We start from the raw sequence: 17,709 nt of genomic DNA, 5'->3' as shown, positions 1-17,709 counted from the left end.
TTAATCTGGCAGTTCACATAGCTTTTGAATCAGCAGCACTTCCATTGATTTCACTGGAAACTTTAGATTCTTAGCCTATCTGAATGTCAGGCCTGTGTAGAATAATTTTTTTATGATCTGACCTGACTATTTAAAATACTGGTAATTCATTAATGAGGATTTCAGAAATGCACGATTTAAAATTACAGAGGTGTAGGTTGTAGTCATGCTGATCTAAGAACATAGCGCAGACAAGGTTCTTTTTCCAGCTATTTGAGTTGGTCTAATAAAAGATACCAGATTTACCCAAAGAACCTTGTCTGGTTTGAAATTACGTGTTCAGCTAATTTAAGAAGGCCTTAAATAGAATTCATACTGTTAACTTTGCACTTAAATAAATGGCAGCATCATTTTAGTTTTGTCTTCAACTGTATAACCAGAACAAAACAATTTTTCATACCTCTTTTATGTACTATACAATGGTAATCATATATGTTAAACCAATTTATCTTTCTTATGGTTGTTATTAAGTTCAAATAGGACACTGGGTTAAAGTTTTAATGCAATTAATTAAATACTTACTAAAAATAATGAATAATTTGTCAGATAAAGTAAAATCAGTGATTTCTAATGTGACTTGCTTTACTAATCCTCATTGCACTGTGCATTTTACCTCTTTATATTAGATTTGAACAGTATTTTCCATATTTTAGGTTGTAATCTATCTTCATGTTGCAAAGTATATGTCTTGATCAGCAACTTTATGGTAAGAACCATGTGCACTGTCTCAGTTGTAGTGAACATGCATTGCAACAACAGACTATACTTCAGGGAGTATATGCAGATTGAATACTATCCCAGAGACAATACTTTGTTTTATGCCTGAAGCAGCATACCCTGACAACATAAATGAGATTCTTTTTGTCTGAGATGTATTCAGTATGCATATAATCAGCTCTGTGATCCAAGGCACATAACCAATGTCCTTGATTCATATAAATATGTTGAGTGCCTTGAGGATTAGTATGGGCTTGAAACATCTAGAATTGTTTCTGAGGTGGCACAAGTTCAGGCATTTTTGTACATAACAAGGAAGAAACAATTTTTTTCTGTCCTTCAGCTAGTAAAAGTGAGAAGGAAAGTTATTAAATAAAATATTTTTTCCCTCTTTATTTTGGTATACTACAGCCCCTGCCTTTTAGAGGCTAAGGTCTAAAATATAATTCTAACCTACATCATACAGGCAGGTGGGACACCCTTATACCAGCTGATGACAACCAGGTTTTGGGGGAGAAATCTAGACTCCACAGAAATCATGGCATTTTTTATCTTTGAGTTCAATTGGGCTAGATTTTTATCCCACGATTTGCCAGTGCATGTCTTATTACCATTGTTGATGGTAAAGTTTCATGCCCAGGACAGAACTCATGGTTTTTGAAATTGCTTCTCTGGTTATGAAATTACTGTCTGTGAAGACTTTCCTTGATATTGCTTTCTTTGATGATGGAAATAAGCAGTGGCTTTGAAAAATGAATTGAAAATTTGAGTTATTTCAATTCCTTTTAACTTGTAACAGTATTTTCTCTCATGTCTGAAATAATATTTCACTGATCTATACTTGAACTTTCTGTTGGAAATATGAAATTTGATAAGGTAAATAGAATTTACTCGTATAGTACTGTGGGTGAGGTTTTACTATATACTTATTTAATGGCTTTTTAAATATTTTCAGTGTTATTTTCTATTGTATTTCATATGTATCCTAGCATTTTGCTTGCTTTTTTCGTTCTACTGCATAAGCAACAGAAGTTTTCAGTGAGTAGTCTGCTATATAGCCCTAATCTTTTTCCTGAGTGATTAGTTAATTTGGAGCCCACAGAACTCCATGATCACTGCAAATTATTCCTTCCAGTGTGTATAACTTTGCATTTATCAATTTTCTCTACCATCATGCTACCCATTAATGTAGTTTTATTACATCCCTGTAAAATGTCTCAGAATGTTTGTTAGTGTTGCATAATCTAATCTCAGATCTGGATGTCATGAGTACTTGAATCTTCTAGCTGACATTCATCCAGTTGTTGAGTTCAGCAAAGCTGTTGCTAAATGGTTCTTTTCTGGTCTGACAATAAATGTAGTTGCGAGTATCATTAGTGTGTGCTGTCATTTTATTCTAGTAGTTTTAAGAGGATGGAAAAAAAGATAGATTCCTGCTGGAATCTGCAATTGGAAGAAGCAGGTACCAGAGATGACTTTTAGGATGAACTATGAAAGGACTGATTTGATTGTTCATAGCTCAGGTCCACTAACTGTTTCACATGTTATAGTTGACTGTAAAATGCTATGGAGCCTTTCAGCATTATAAATATAGATTGTGGCCTCCCTGGTCAAGATGAGGTCACTCATCAGTATCATCAGGTCCATCTTTTGAAATAAAAAATTATGGAAATATATTAGGTTAACCGTAAACTGAAGTTTTTTGTCTATAAAATTATATATAGTATGGGTAGCTAAAGTGGAGTTTTCTTCAGTTTGTGTTACCATCGTGTTGCATATCTGTTTTTGAGGGACTTATGACAAAGAGCAAAAAGATAGCTCAGTTTACAGTCTTTGGCTTCTTTACCGAGACATCTAACAAGCATGTAATTTTGTGTCAGTTGGGTAAAACACCAAATAATTGTTAAATGATGTGATAGACAGATATGTCTAGCATACATTATTTTTTATATTTGTATGCATATATTTATTGCTATGTATCCTGGTTTTGGTATGATGGCTCTCAAAGAGGAAGGGTAGAAAAAGCAAGTTTTGACATAACAGTAGTTATAAAGGAACACACCTAGTAACATTACAGAATAGCATGTACAGGAAAACTGAAGGGCTAGTCTTCATGTTATTAAAGTAACTTTTTGGAAAGGAAAGTATCACATAGACTTCTGAGGAGAACAGTGCTTGATTTTATTTAGTTTTTTGTCTTTGGGAGGTTGCCATGATCATCTGTAAGCTTAATTCATGCTACTCCTTTTTCCTGTTAGAAAGCAGGTTTGTGCAGTCTTAACCTATCCAAATCAAATAGATAATTGTCTTTATTTTTTGACTTTTTTCCCTTAAAGAAACAATTTCTTTTTAAAAAATAACAAGAATTTAACTTTGATTGCCTGTTCCAGCTAATATAAAGGTTCACACTGAATTCCAGAACATGAGAGAAACTGTACTTTAAGCACGTGTGTAGAGTCATGGTCTGTGTTTGACGTTGTCCTGAACTATCCTGAACCCATTAGGTGCTATTTGCTGTGGAGATTATCACTTGTAGTCTGCACCAAAGCAGTCCACATTTATGCAGGAGTGGAACTGGATGCTTGCTCCTTGAGTCAGGGCCACAGAGAACTAGGGAAGGTTAGAGATTGAAAGTCCAGGGTCTTACTGGACTCCCTGCACTTGGAGCTTGCTGCGGGTATCTAGGCCATTGTCTGGGAATACCAGGCTGGGTTAGGCCTGGGTACAGGCGTAATTTTGTGCCTTGGGCACAACCCCCTTGTGCCTTGAGGTGTGTGAAGGGAGGATCTTACCTGTCCTGAGGAGGCAAATGTCTGAGAGGTACTGCTTCTGTGTCCTTCTCTCCCCTACTCATGGTGGCACTGGCTCTTTTCTTCTTTCTGGCAGCATGGGCTCTTCCTCCCTGCTCTTACTTCCTTCTGGGTGGCATAAGCTTTTCCCCTCTCCCCGCTTCCTCCCAGCAACACAGGCCCTTCTCCTCCTTCCCAGCAGCAGGACTCATCCTCCCCACCCCTCTGACTGGGCAGTGGAGCTCTTCCCCAGCACACCTGCTTGTTGACAAAGGACTCTCCTGCCTGGCCCCTCCCATTGGGTCAATTTCACCACAGAACCTGTGAACACATGATTAGGATGCAGGAGACAGGCTGGCCTCTGCTCTTCTGGACTCCCAGCTGGCACAAGTTACTGAAGATGCTACATTTTGAAAGGTCTTTATCTGATACCTCATGCAATGAAGGGTCAGATTTTCACCCAGCCGAACATTTTTGAAGCTGTCTGCAGTTGTTCACTTGTGTTTGGTCATGGCTGTAGGCTGCTTATGGTGGCCAGATCGGGGGAAAATTGTCACTTCTGTCTGTATGCATAGTGACTGGGCATTCCTCCATGCCTTGTGTTGTCATGGCTCTTTCATATGTCCTATTATCACAGGGGCAATTATTTCAGCTGGGGGGCTGCTTAATGAGTTTTTGATGAGCTGTTGAGGGCCACAAAGGTAGTCCCACGCCTTGACATGTGCCCCACCACCAGAAGTCCTGCCCCTAACCCCTGACCTTTGCTGCCGAAGTTCCCCTGTCCCATCCCCCCCCCCTCCCGGAAGTACTCCGGGGGGGGGGGGGGGGAGATTGCTATCTGAACAAGAAAAAAACCAACAAATCATATACTAGAAGTTAAACATCTACTATAATATATTTTAATTTCATTAAAAATTGTCATGACTTGTGTTTTTGTAGTGTATATAGAGACGACTGCGTAATAAGTAAATAATAGATCTTACTCTTGTATTTTGTGTGTGGGGTGTGCTTGAGGGTGGGGTGTGTGTATAATGGGGTGTGGTTTGTGAAGGCATGTGGCTGTATGTGTGGCGGGGTCATAGGATATGTTGCAGAGTGTGTATATATGTAGGGGGTTGTGGGGGCAGGGTGTGGGGTTTGTCAGGTGTGAGGGAGGATTGGGGGCTGTGGGGAGTCCCCACACACTCCCCCCCCCATGGCGCACAGCCCCCACTGCCAGCAGCAGCAGTGGCAGGGGGCACTTGGGGAACTGCTGCCTGGTTGCGCATGGCTCTGGCTAGAGCTGCACATGGTGGCAATGAGCCCAGTCTGTCTGGCCCTCCTTTATCGTGCAGGGCTCCCCGCAGCACACATGCAGCCGCCAGCATGTGTACACCACCAGGGAAGCTCCACACAATGGAGCTGGCTGCTGCCATGGAAGCAGAGGGTGAGGCTCCCTGTCACTTCTGGCAGAGTCCTGGCAGCTGCACATGGTAGGAAAGGCAGCCAGCTCCATCATGTGGGTCTTCCCACCCCCCCTCGCCAGGCCAGTGGTGTGTGAATGCTGGGAGCTGCATGTGTGCTGTGGGGAGCCGAATTCAATAGGGGCAGGCTGACCTGGCTAAACTCCTTGTCACCATGTACAAGGAGCCGTGTGCTGGGAGGAGCCGTGTACTGTCAGGTAGCCATGCCATGAGTACCCTGAGGGCCCCTGACAGCAGTGGGGGCTGTGCGTCATAGGGGGCAATGTGTGTGTGGGGGGGGCTCCCCACACCCCCCTCCCCTCCCCACACATGCACCCTGCCCACCCGAGTTCCACACTCCTGCCACCCCCTGGGAGCGGGCTCTGTGCTTCCGCCAGCCCCAACCCCATGGTCCCCCATGCACCCAGCTGCAACTCCTCCATCTGCCCCCGCTGCAGCTTCTCCCTGCCCCTGCCGCTTCCCTACCTGATGCCCAGAGTGAGCACTGCAGCAGGGAGACAAGGAGGAGCTGCTGGAGCCGATGAAGCTGAGCAGCTCCCCCAGCAGCTGCAGCAGTGGCAGGAGCAGCCCTGCCTGGAAGCTGTGTGTGCTGGCTAGGCTGGGCCCTTCTGTGCCCCAGGGTGGGAGTGAAGCATTAGGGCTGAATGAGGTACAATTAATTGGGCACCCGCAGGCCAGGTGGAATTGATTTGTGGGCCGGATGCAGACCACTGGCCATATTTTTTCTGCTCCTGTATTACCAGCATGGAAAAGGGAACTAACTTGAGACTGGCATTCAGTCAAGGTCCTTTGGAAGTCTGAGGTGTTGTAGGGCCTAGCTTTGCCACTCATATTCATGTTTAAAATGTATCAGGACCACAAAAGCTGGCTATGGATGCTATGGATCAAACTTATTAGGTAGTTGTTGTCACAGCTAGGTTTTAGTTGTTTATAAAGTTGTGGCCTTTATATTAACCAAATTATAATATTTAAATCACATTATTTTTATTCATATCAAAGATAGCTTTTTCATTGATATCAGGTCTCACATCTGCTGAAAACCACGGCATATATTTAACATTTTAACTAAAAGTTTGGTATACCTTGTAAAAAATTGTAGGTACTTTTGGATTAAAATAGAAGTATAAATGACTACTTTCTATACTAAGTTCCCAAAATGGTACAGACACCTTTTGGGTAAACTGGTAATGGTTATACATGATGCACCCTGTGAAACTTTTCTGGATTGTCACTCCACAAAACCTCTAGGAGATTATGATGTAGTCATATATAATGTTTCTTTCTTAATATGTTAAAAAACAAACAAAAGTTTTTATAACATGGACAAACAGGTAGAGTGTAACTAAAATTAAATCTGCAAGCAATTATGCTGTCTTCATTAACCCAGTAACCTAGCAGGGCTACATATACATTCAAACAATCTTAGAACATTTTATATTGAGGCAGTGTGGTGATGAAAAGAATCACAAAGATGGCTAAAGAACTTTAAAATGTCTACCTTTCCTATGCACATGAATTGATAGAAGGAAGCTTGAACCGTTAACAGTCATTCAAAAGTAGAAATATATGCAATACAGTATATTTATCTTCAGGAAAAAAGAAATTGGTGTAGGTGGACACATTTCACTAAATTTGGTTGATCATTCAATTTAGTATAGTTCAACTTTGATCGTTTTTGTATTTTATTTTTATAGTGCTTTTATGTCTTAACTGTTTTTATACGGTTCCCTTTTAACACCTAGTGCGCACAACTGGAACTGTATTTTTAGTTAAAGGATAACCACATAATGCTTTTTATAAAAAATGTTTTCACACTGGAAAATATGACTATGGTTCATGGCAACTGTTGGAAGCCAGATTAAATGATTACAGTCCAAATATGTCTGATTGCATACAGTATTGCTTTTTTTTCTATCGCCAGGCTTTCCATGTTCTTTTCAGAGAAGCAGTAAAGACAATGCATTGTATGTAGAGACGTTCTCTCATATGCATGAATGTGCCATATAGCAAAAAGTTATGCCCATTGAGTAAGGTGTTGAATAAAAATTTCTGTTCTTTTAACTTGGCACTTTTCCTGGAAGAAAAGGCTTTCAAAGCAAAACTATTTTAAGAGGTCTCTAATGAAAGGACAGTCTCTTTTTTTAATTTTTTTTTTGCTTACATAGCACTTAGATTCTTGATTGGGGCATCAGACACTTGTAACATAAATGAATAAATGTTATAGAATTATGTTAATGTAGTGGTATTGTATAGATAGATGTATTTGCAATTTCTTGTAATATTAGCATTTGTATTCCACAGTAGTCTTTCTTTAATTTAATAGCTCCTCCTCATATTGCTTGAATCAGTGGATTATAACTCGAATATGTAAGTATATCTAAAGTTAAGGTTCATGTTTTCTGTACTGCACATCACCAGAACTACTAAGAAATCAGTAGTTTTCTTTTGAATGGGATACCTATGTTATAGAATCTTTGTTTGGAGGTACGAGAGAGCTATGTCTTCTGAAATATAGTCACAGCAGGAATATGTAGTTGTGAGATAAGTGATGGGTAGAGATCCCTTTTCTGAACACACAAATACATCTGTCACCTGAAGTTCAAATAAAAAAAGTTCTTTTGAAGTTGAAAGCCAAGGGTTGGAAGACAGGAAGAATACAGTCATGCTCTAAAACTGCAGGAGAATTGGGACAAGGTAAACATAACTATTGGAATTTGGATGAGAAATCAGGACTAAACTACTCGGCCTCTTCAAAGTATCCTAGGGTAATTATCATGTTTTGTCAGAACCTTGGTTTTAAGTGGCCTATATGATGTGCAGTATGCACAGTCACCAGATAGATAGTCTATGTAACAGAAATCCAAGCACTGAGAAGAGCTGCGGTTAAATCCTGACTTTTGTAATTTTAAATTAGATGGTGTATCCAGTAAAATTAAAAGATCAGTACCATTAATGTAAATGGGATTAATTGAATATAATAAATTAAAACTATATAATTTATAAATTATAAGTTAGTTACTATTAAGATTTTCAGGATTGGGCTCAAAGTTTGTCAAAACTTCTATGCAGTTCTTCATACCATAGCATATGGAACTATCAAAGGGAAAAATGTGATATTTTCATATAAAATAATTCAAATATAGTGTGACATAACTAGATTTAGAAATGATTTAAAGGAATAGATTCACAACTTTTTTATTGCATGCCTTCTTTGGACTTGTACAGTGTTATGTATTCATAATGTGTTTACAATTATTATGACTGTTCATATCATTATTTTTAATTTGCATCTCTGCTACTTGATGACTCTGCTTGATTGATACAGTATGACAACAGGTAATGGATACAATAGCAGTAAAACAGTCATCATCACTGCTGGGACTAGAACCCCTCCCCCCCCCCCTTCGCTTTTTTTAGCTTTCCTCAGCTGGAAAGTTTTGACATCTGCTGATTTGGGACATGGCTGAACAGCTGTCAGCAGTGGGGTAGCTGCTTTCAGCAGCAGTTGGCGGGATGGCAGGGTGCCAGCTTGTACCATCTGTGCGCCTGACATTTCATTCTAATTAACAGTAGGGTTAATTGTTCTGGCAGGCTCAAATGTAGTGTCTAACATTACCCAAGGGAAACATGTACAAGTGCAGGAGTGGCAGGGAGCTGGGGACAGCATTGCTAACAAACCTATTGAGGGAGAATGGTTAACAACTACTGATGATTTTACTAGCTGGCCACATGCAATAAGGCTGAGCTATTTTTTTTTTTTTTTTTATTCAGATGAATTATGCCAAGCCTGTAATGATGTAGAAGAAATCAAGCTTCGCAAGGCTGAGACTGCTGCCTTGGGGCAATTGTGAGGGAACAATTTGCATGTTATTACTGCATATTCATACCTAATTGTGTTAGGCTTTGCTAATAGAGCAGAATGACAGTATGAAAAATCGAGCAACTGCTTTATAGCCAACAAAGCTAGTGTTTTTTCCCTACACTATGAGTGCTGAATGATCATTTAGACATTTAGTTGTTCAATATGACAAGTCTACCATTTGTTAGCTTGACATATAGTAATTTATAAAGAAGTATTCTAATTTTACTTTTAGTTTATTCTCATTTTATACAATATTCATGATAGCAATTTGAATGGGGATATTCATAGCTATTGTGAGTAGTTGTGATTCACATAAAACTACTTTGCATGAAGCATTACTATTGTTTTATGATGTATTAATTTTAATGTTTAAATAGCTTTTTCATATGTTAATATAACATAAACCAGGAGTTGATGAGAAATCCTTATTATACTGAGGCTGATACACACTGCTAATGTCTTTATATTTCCATTATGAACCCCTATTTTTAGACTACAAGGATTATTATTTGGACTAAGAAGCTGTCAAGTAGTACCATGTGTGTGATATGCTCTAAGTAACAGAAGTCCAAGCACTGATATATACTCAATATACCCAAGGATCTGCTAGTATTTATCTAATAAATTATGTATCTTAAATTCCAAATACAACACTATATTTGCCTTTGTGTGTGTGTGTGTATGCATATATGTATGTGTATGTATATATGTGTATGCATACATATATGCATATGTATGTGTGTGTGTGTGCGTGCATGCATGTATGTGTATATGTATGTGTGTATGTGTGCGTATGTATGTATATATGTGTACATACCCACACCCACTCAAGCTCATTATTTCCCCACATTTGTTCATATGTAAAAATATAAAACTACTTGTATACAATAGTTCAATATCTTCCCAATTTTCCATTTGGAAAACTGACCCAACTTGGCATGAAAATTGTGCCTCTGCTACAGTGCCACCATTCTTAATGTATTTGTCTTTCATGTTTTCCTCCTTACCTTCATAGTCTCCAAGAAGGATATGATTTACACTCTGGAAAATATTTCAGTCAATCATTTACAATTAAAAAATTTAAATTTTAATCCCACATGAAGAAGTTAAAAAAAAAAAAAAAATATATATATATATATATATATATATATATTTAGCATCAGCTTTTCTGACAAGGATTTAAATATATATAATATTTTTTTTTATTTATTTAAATCCTTGTCAGAAAAGCTGATGCTAAATGTCATTACTAAATATTTGGAGAAGAAGGCCAACAAGTAAATTTTCCAAAGGCATTTGGGAAGCTAAATTCCATCTTCAAACATGAGTTGAAATATTTGAAATCTCACTGTAAAAATAATAAAGTATATGTGAATATTTTAAACCAAGGCCTGTATTGTGTTAAAAAAAAGAAGAGAAAACTAACTTTAGATATATGATTGAAATGTGAACCTCTGAGAGCCCCTCATTTTACTTGGATGATGGTACTTGACTGACATATAGATCTGCTTATCCAAACACAATGGTTTTTTCATGAAGGAACACTGTATTATAGACATTTTATAATTACTTCTGTATGAAGTCAATAGAAGAAAAAACATTTTTTTCTTCATCTATTTAGTTCATATATAAATTATTTCCAAAATAATGTGGTTAGTAAAATAATATGTATTTTAAGTTTTTTTTCTAACTAGTACTTAGATGTTCTGTCCCTGATATTATTTAAATCTTACAATCTATGCAACTTACTTAATTATGTAGTAAAATATCAGAAGAATATATTCAAAATGAATTTGATATGGCTATTCTGCTCAGCTAATTTATGAGCTTTCTAAAATTGTGGTTATTTGTTGGTAATTTTATGACTTCAGACACAGAACTTTAGTGCCAACCAAAAGTTTTCTTTTTTTGTGGGTAGTCAGAAATTGGATGAAATCATGAAGATTTGTGCTAAACAGCTAAAATTGCAGCTTCCAGCCAAGGATAATGTGGTTCACTGCATTAAGGATGATCTTAATAAAACCATGTGTGGCAGACATGTTAGTAGATAAGGTATGTAATTTTTATTTTTTTAATATATTGACTAGCATAACTGTAGTCTTTTCAAAAGCAAAGCAGCAAAATGTACCCAGTACAATTTACCTGAATATACTATAAGGAATGTCACTGAATATTTGAACATCTTTAACAAATCAACATTTAAAAAATGCCTAGAGTTAATATAATTTATTATGCATGGAAAAGATGCTAAATATATTGGCCTTCAGCAGAAAATAATATAATGGTTTGATTAGTTTTAATTTAATTATTGTTGTAAGTGAAAGCTCCCTCTTTTACCACTTCCTCCATCCTTCAGTAACATTCCTTCTAGAAAGAAGTATTATTTAGCCACTTAGTAGGCTGTGAAAGAGGCAAAGCCATTAGAAGTTCCTGTTCATTCTCTTCCTTTTTTTTTTTCTTTTTGAACTTGAGCATAGGCTGCATGGTTCAAGTCCTCTGCCTCATGCCCCTTATATTTTATCTTTCCATTTTCCCAGCATCTCTTTAGGGTTTTGGCTGAAAAAGAAGTGGGGAAAATGCAAATGAATTAAACATAATTAGAAAAAGAGAGATTGTTAAAGCCCGTGACACACATTACATTTAAGATGGATTAACAGGTTAACTAGTAACTCGACCACACTTTAAATCTATTTAAGGTATGATAATATAGTAAATGAGCCACAAAGTTATTGAACATATAACGTGTAACAACTTTGTGGTTGTCTATAATATCATGCTTTAGATTGAACACATGGCTGGTTGGGCCATCCCATGGCAAATCCCAACACTCAGTTGAGTATCAGGATCCAGAATGGGGCAGCCCCAGAGTCCAGGACACAGCTGTCCTAGTAGCCCAATCCTGGGGTCCCTCTGTACAGGGACTTCAAAATCCCATATGCCACCCGACTGAGCAGCACATAGGGTTTGAACTCTTCCCTGGGCACAGGAACCCCAGGACTTGGTTGCCACAGCCAAATACTGGCATCACTGTATTCTGGGACCTTTAAAAACCCCAGCTACAGTTTTGGCAATCAGTTGATTGTCAGCTGGAGCCCTGGACTTGACAGGCTGGTTTCAGGTCCCAATTCAGTCTCTGGCCCCAACTGACAATCAGCTGGTTGTCAGCACTTAAATTTCAACTTACAGGTGCAGGGGGAGCCCAGGATCATGGTCACAGGCTCCTTATTTACTGAAAAGTAAGGCACAATAGAGATCTAATCCCTAATTCCAAAATTGTGCATCCTGCTTATGCATATGTGCCATGGCAGGAGGTACGATTGTTGAGATGCCTGCTTAGATTTCATTACACCTTAATCTGAATGTCTGTCAGAGGCCTACAGAATCTCTTGGTCTTGTGATTGTACCTTTCAAAGAGATGGGCTACCAGACTATTTTAAAGTGTAGCCTCTTTGACTTTAGAAATTAGGTATAGTTCTGATTTATTCTCATCCCTTGCCACAGGTGATCAAATAAAACTCAAAGTATTTCCTTTTCTCTTTCCTTTCCATTGGATTATTTCTGCTGTCTTAGTTACAAAACAAGTGATCTTTCAGATTCCCTGTAGGGCAGCTGTATTTTCTACCAGCAAAAACTTGTTTTCTCTCAAGATTTTCATTTTGCACATGGGGTATTGTGGTCAAGCACAACATTTTTCTGGCTAAGGTGTTAGCTTGTATGTTTTGAGATGGCAAGAACATATGCTTCTTGATAATTTTATTTTGTTTTCTTTACTATAGGTTTTATTCATGTCTTGCTTCCCCACTTACTCCATTGAGATCAGTTGGTTTAGGTGAAGGGAAACTAACTTCACCAACTTCCTATCCTGATCCTTCTTTCCTGTTGAAAAGAGGATGTTCCCTTAGGATGGAAAGCATATGATGAACCAGAGTTGAACTATACAGACCATTTCAGGTCAGCATATGATGAACCAGAGGTGAACCATACAGACCGTTTCAGGTCAAATTCTTGTTTCTTTTCATTGACATAGAAAAAACAGGTTTGAACCATCAAACCTTAAGCTTTACTACTGAATTAATGTAGATTATTCAAAGCCTGTTTGATTGGTAGTGGGAAACAGTAAAAATATCAGGCTAAGTCAAGTCAATAGGGCTGAGTAATTTGTGTCTGTGATTTTGATTTAATATCATCCTTTAATCAGAAATTATAAACTGAATCTTGATTTCTTCTTAAAACTGGTATTTGGGCGGAGGGGGAACACTCCAAGCAACTTTGTAAAGTTTATTCTTCTACTTATGTATGTTTCTGCTTGTTACCTCTGCTATATGTAAGGGATTTTGTTACTGATCAGAGAGCAAGGAAGGGAAATGTACATTAAAAAAACCCATTGTTTATAAATAGTGTTCATTTATTCATTTATAAATAGTGTCCCTTTTTCCCCCTCAGTCTGCTTGCCGTCTTCCTGCATGTATGGTGGTTTGGAGTAAAAATGTTACTGTGTTTTCCTATCTTATTTTCATATGCTTCTTTATTTTATCCTAGAAACATCTAGACTGAGGGAAGTGGTAAGCTGCTGTCTTTATACTTGCCTTGATTGTCAAGGTATTTTAGGTATTTTTTTTAAACTTTGTTTCCTGGTAGTTGTGGCAATAAGAGTTTAGAGTGTCTCCTGTAGGATGGTGGTGGAGGAGAAATATAACAAATACAATTAGTGGTAATTTTCCTATCTTAAAATTTTCTTCATGCTGAAAGGCAAATAAATCTTTTCACACTGCCACATCAACAATGTTTAAGTAGGGGTAAAAAGCTTTCTACTTTGTGGGTGAGGCTGATATGGTTTTGACAGATGTGAATGCTTGGCATACTCATCTTTAATTACCACATAGAATTCTTTCATACTCTTCTTAAAACAAGACTCAGTAAAAAACAGTCTTTAAGAAATAGTAAAACTTTGTTTTGGATTAAGCTTACTGTAAAAGATGATTAAGTTGATTTTGGCCATTTTTATACCATATGTCTGGTCTGTCTGAACATAATCATTGCTATTTAATTTCAATAATTTTTCTCTATTATAGTTGGATGAAATCTTTTAAAATTAACATTTCTTATCCCAGTGGATCTGTGGATTTGCTATGAATTGAAAGAACATTTAAATATACCACTAACTTGTTGCCAACATGCATTTTTGTTAATATTCATGTTAAGTAAGTTAAGCATTAGCATACTACAAAGTATATGACATTGAGAGACCAACTTAAATCTTGTTGCTACTTTTTAGTGTCTTTTCATTTTGCTTCAATTCGAAAGAAGTAAAAAACGAGGAGTATCTGTTTGGTGTTCACTCTCTGAATTCAAGAAAACTGGTTAAATTGCCATCAGAGACATCCTTATAATGAACCTTCATGCAGCTATAGAATTAGCATAGAAACATGCAGAAATTGTAGTCTGAGGTATTGTGAATTCTTTATATTTGGTCTGTGTAAAATCCTAATCTATTTACATGATACACATGAATGAGACATGAAGAAAAATCCAAGTCTGCTTCTCTTAACTTCGTGCATCTGACTTTCCTGATTGGCAATGTTTGAGAGTGCTGTAAGGAATTCTTCATTCAACACTTGAGCTTGTATTCTGACCTTGCTGGCATTAAATGTGTAAGAGAACATTGTTGTCTTGGGAAGATTCACGTGTTTAGCAGTCAGATTCTTTGGAAGTCTTGTCTTTATTTCAGCCAGAGATTTTAGAGGTTTTCTATTTATTCAATTATCATCAACCCAATGATGTCTTTCTAAATTGACATTTTAGTGTGCTTTTCTTGATCATGATTGCAAGCTTATTAGTTGATGCAAAATTAGTCTCTAGAGCGGGGGTGTCATAACACAGTTCAGGGGCTGAATTTAGCCTGTGGTGCTGCTTGCTCCAGCCCACTGGTCTACTGAGAAACGAAGAAAGTTGGCAGGGGTGGCCTACCACAGAATTCAGAGCCCATCAGTGGCAGGACACCATCTCCCTGTACTCTGGGCTGAATCAGCTGCTGATACTGCATGCCTTGAGCCAGATCTGTCCCAGGGAATGGAGTGAACTTGACCCCCTTGCTCTAGAGAACCAGTGAGTTGTCCACATAGCACTTTGGATTTATAGTGAGAGTCTACAATGATAAAGCATAGAGGGAGAGGAGATGTAAACCAACAACAGATTCTTTGGGACATGAACAGAAATCTTGAGGAAGGATGGAGAAAGGGACATGTTAAAGAAAGAGGTAGGTGGAGAACCAGGATTGGATGAGATCAGATGCTGGAAGTTCAAGTTGTCATTCTTCCTGCAATACAGATAATAATGCCTAAAATCCCCAAATGTGAACTCATCTCTGTTTTGCTAGATACTATACAAATGAGACAAACAAGTGCTTATCACGTTAAGCATAAAGCAAAGGTTGGAGAGCTGGGAATGATTGCCCTGCGCCATTCCTCATGTGCAGTTCCTGGGACTCTGGCTGGCCCAGTCCTGGTCGGTGCTACCGCTTGCAACTCCCAGGACTCTGGCCAGAAGCCATGGGGAGCTGCACACCATCAGGCTGGTCTGGGCCAGCTCTGCCTCCAACTCCATGGGGCACCTGGCACAGAGCTGGCCCAACCCAATGGTGCACGGCTCCCCATGTCTCCTGGCACTCAAGTGGGGAGCTGCGTGTAATTGGCTTGGGTTGGGCCGGGTTGGGCCAGCTTCATACTACCACATGCAGCTCCCGGTACTGTAGCTGGGATCCACACAACATTGGGCCAAGTTGACTCTGTGCCTCCATCTGCAGCTTCCTGCTAGAGTAGAGGCCCAGCCTGATGGCGTGTGGCTTCCCACAACTTGCAGCACTCTATTAGGGAGCCCCATGCTATTGGGCTGGGCTGACTTCATGTCACCACATGTGACTTCCGGCACTCCAGCCAGCAGCCACAGGAGCTGCATGCCATCAGGCTAAGTTGGGCCAAGCCAGCTATGTGCTGCCACATGCAACTTCTGGCATTCCAGCCGGGAGTCGCCCACCATTGGGCTAGGTCAGGCTGGCTCTGTGCTGCCGTGTGCAGCTCCTGGGACTTGGATGGAGCCATGTGCTGCCAGGCGGGCGGGGCTGTGCATAGTGGGGGTATGTGGAGGGGGCTACCAAGCACCCCCCACCATACCCACACATCTATACCTGCCCCACCAAAACCTCACACCTACACTTACTTGATAGTGGATTATATGACATTGAGCCAGAATTTCTGTATTCTGTCCCTAGGTTTATGAGAATTGCGATTCCTAAATGAAAGGAAGGAAGATCATTGTTATTGTTCCAGAGAGAACTGGAATGTCATGATGGCACTCTAGACTGCTCTCATCTGCTTCAATTCATTTCTTAAGTTTCCTTTAAGGACTGTCACTCTCAAATTTCAAAACTGTTTTAAAGTCTGTGTTAGTCCCAAAGGAAGTGTATTGCATCTCTCTTGGATCTGGATCCATATTTACTCACATGTACCCTTTCCCCCAAAATCAGTCCTCTAAAATTGGGGTGCGTATATTAAGCAGGGAACCTTATTTTTCTTTCCTGGAATAGAAACAGGGAGAGACTGTGCTCTAATGACTTGCAAAATGGCTGCCCCTTTTTTATGGCTTAACAAGCAGCAGTGGTAGAGTCTAGTGTTAACCCTCTCAGAGCCACTTTTGGCTGAGCACGTAGCATATGCCTGATGCATTAACTGGGTTGGTGTAAGGCAAGTGAGCTGCTGTATGCACCTGTAGAATCATGATGAGGGATCTGAGTTTTCTGTTTCCCATGGAAAAACAGAAAAAAATGTGAATTTTCCCTTTTAACAGAGAAAAACAAATTTTTCATTTTAACAGAGATACCCGTGGATTTTCCACTTTTGCAAAGAGCTCTTTGCAGGCTGGCAGAGTTCTATCCTGCAAGAGCTTCTTGTAAAAAAGGTGGCAAGCCCTAAGCCCTGTCCCAAGGGGGTGGAGGAGGTGAAAGAGCTGGGGCCTAAGACTGTCAGCTAGGGCTTGGCTTAGACTCACTTTCTCTCCTGGTGCCTTTGAGGTAAGTGGGGCTTGCAGTGGCCTGGGGGCCAGCTGGGGGCCCCCTTTGGTGGGGTTGGGGGTCTGCAGGTCAGGGATGGAGGGGGCAGCAGAAGGGCTGCAGGGTGCCCTGTGGTGTGGGTGTGGGTGCAGGTGACTGCCAGGGCTTGGGAGGGTTGAGAGCTTGGAGAAGAGCCTTACCTGTATCCTTGGGAAAATACTGGAAAAAATCATCAAAGAGCACATTTTTTGAAGGCCCAGTAGGGGAAATGATGCTGAAAGGAAACCGGCACGGGTTCGTCACAGGTCGAATCTGCCTGACAAACCTTATAGCCTTTTATGACCAGGTCACACACTGCCTTGACACAGAAACTGAGGCTGATGTCATCTACCTGAATTTTAAGAAGACCTTTGACACAATTTCTCATCCTATTCTCATAGGGAAGCTAGCAGGCTGTGGAGTGGATGCTTACACAGTCAGGTGTGCGCACATTTGGGTGGCCAACTGGCTTGGAGACTGTACCCAGAGAGTGGTGGTGGACGGGTCATTCTCGGCCTGGAAGGAGGTGGGCAGTAGGGTCCCACAGGGTTCAGTCTTTGGAATGGTGTTATTTAATATCTTCATCAAAGATTTGGATGAGGGTGTGGAGAGCACCCTCTCCAAGTTTGCAGATGATACCAAGTTATGGGGCAGAGTTAACACAGCGGTGGGCAGGGAGCAGATATGGGCCGATCTGGACTGGTTGGATCAATGAGCAGAATGAAATAGGATGCAGTTCAACAAAGATAAATGCAA

General features: G+C 39.6%; 1 long non-coding RNA gene across 5 annotated transcripts in view; it reads left to right on the top strand.

Moving 5' to 3' along the window:
• Positions 1-16,988, top strand: part of LOC106738322 (uncharacterized) — a 91,017-nt gene extending 74,029 nt beyond the window's left edge. For 3 of the 5 annotated variants that reach the window (XR_009460703.1, XR_009460701.1, XR_009460700.1), the window contains 3 exons: positions 8,780-8,855; positions 10,789-10,922; positions 12,647-13,265. This is a non-coding gene — a long non-coding RNA (uncharacterized LOC106738322). Of the gene's footprint in view, positions 1-8,779; positions 8,856-10,788; positions 10,923-12,646; positions 13,266-13,409 lie in introns of those variants that run through there. The other 2 variants (XR_002093884.2, XR_009460702.1) reach the window with 2 other exon arrangements.
• Positions 16,989-17,709: the final 721 nt, after the last annotated feature.

The sequence above is a fragment of the Alligator mississippiensis genome, chromosome 3 (assembly GCF_030867095.1).
Source record: "Alligator mississippiensis isolate rAllMis1 chromosome 3, rAllMis1, whole genome shotgun sequence".
Lineage (NCBI taxonomy): Eukaryota > Metazoa > Chordata > Crocodylia > Alligatoridae > Alligator > Alligator mississippiensis.
The sequence above is the reverse complement of the archived record's forward strand: the minus strand, read 5'-3'. Positions and strand labels throughout refer to the sequence as shown.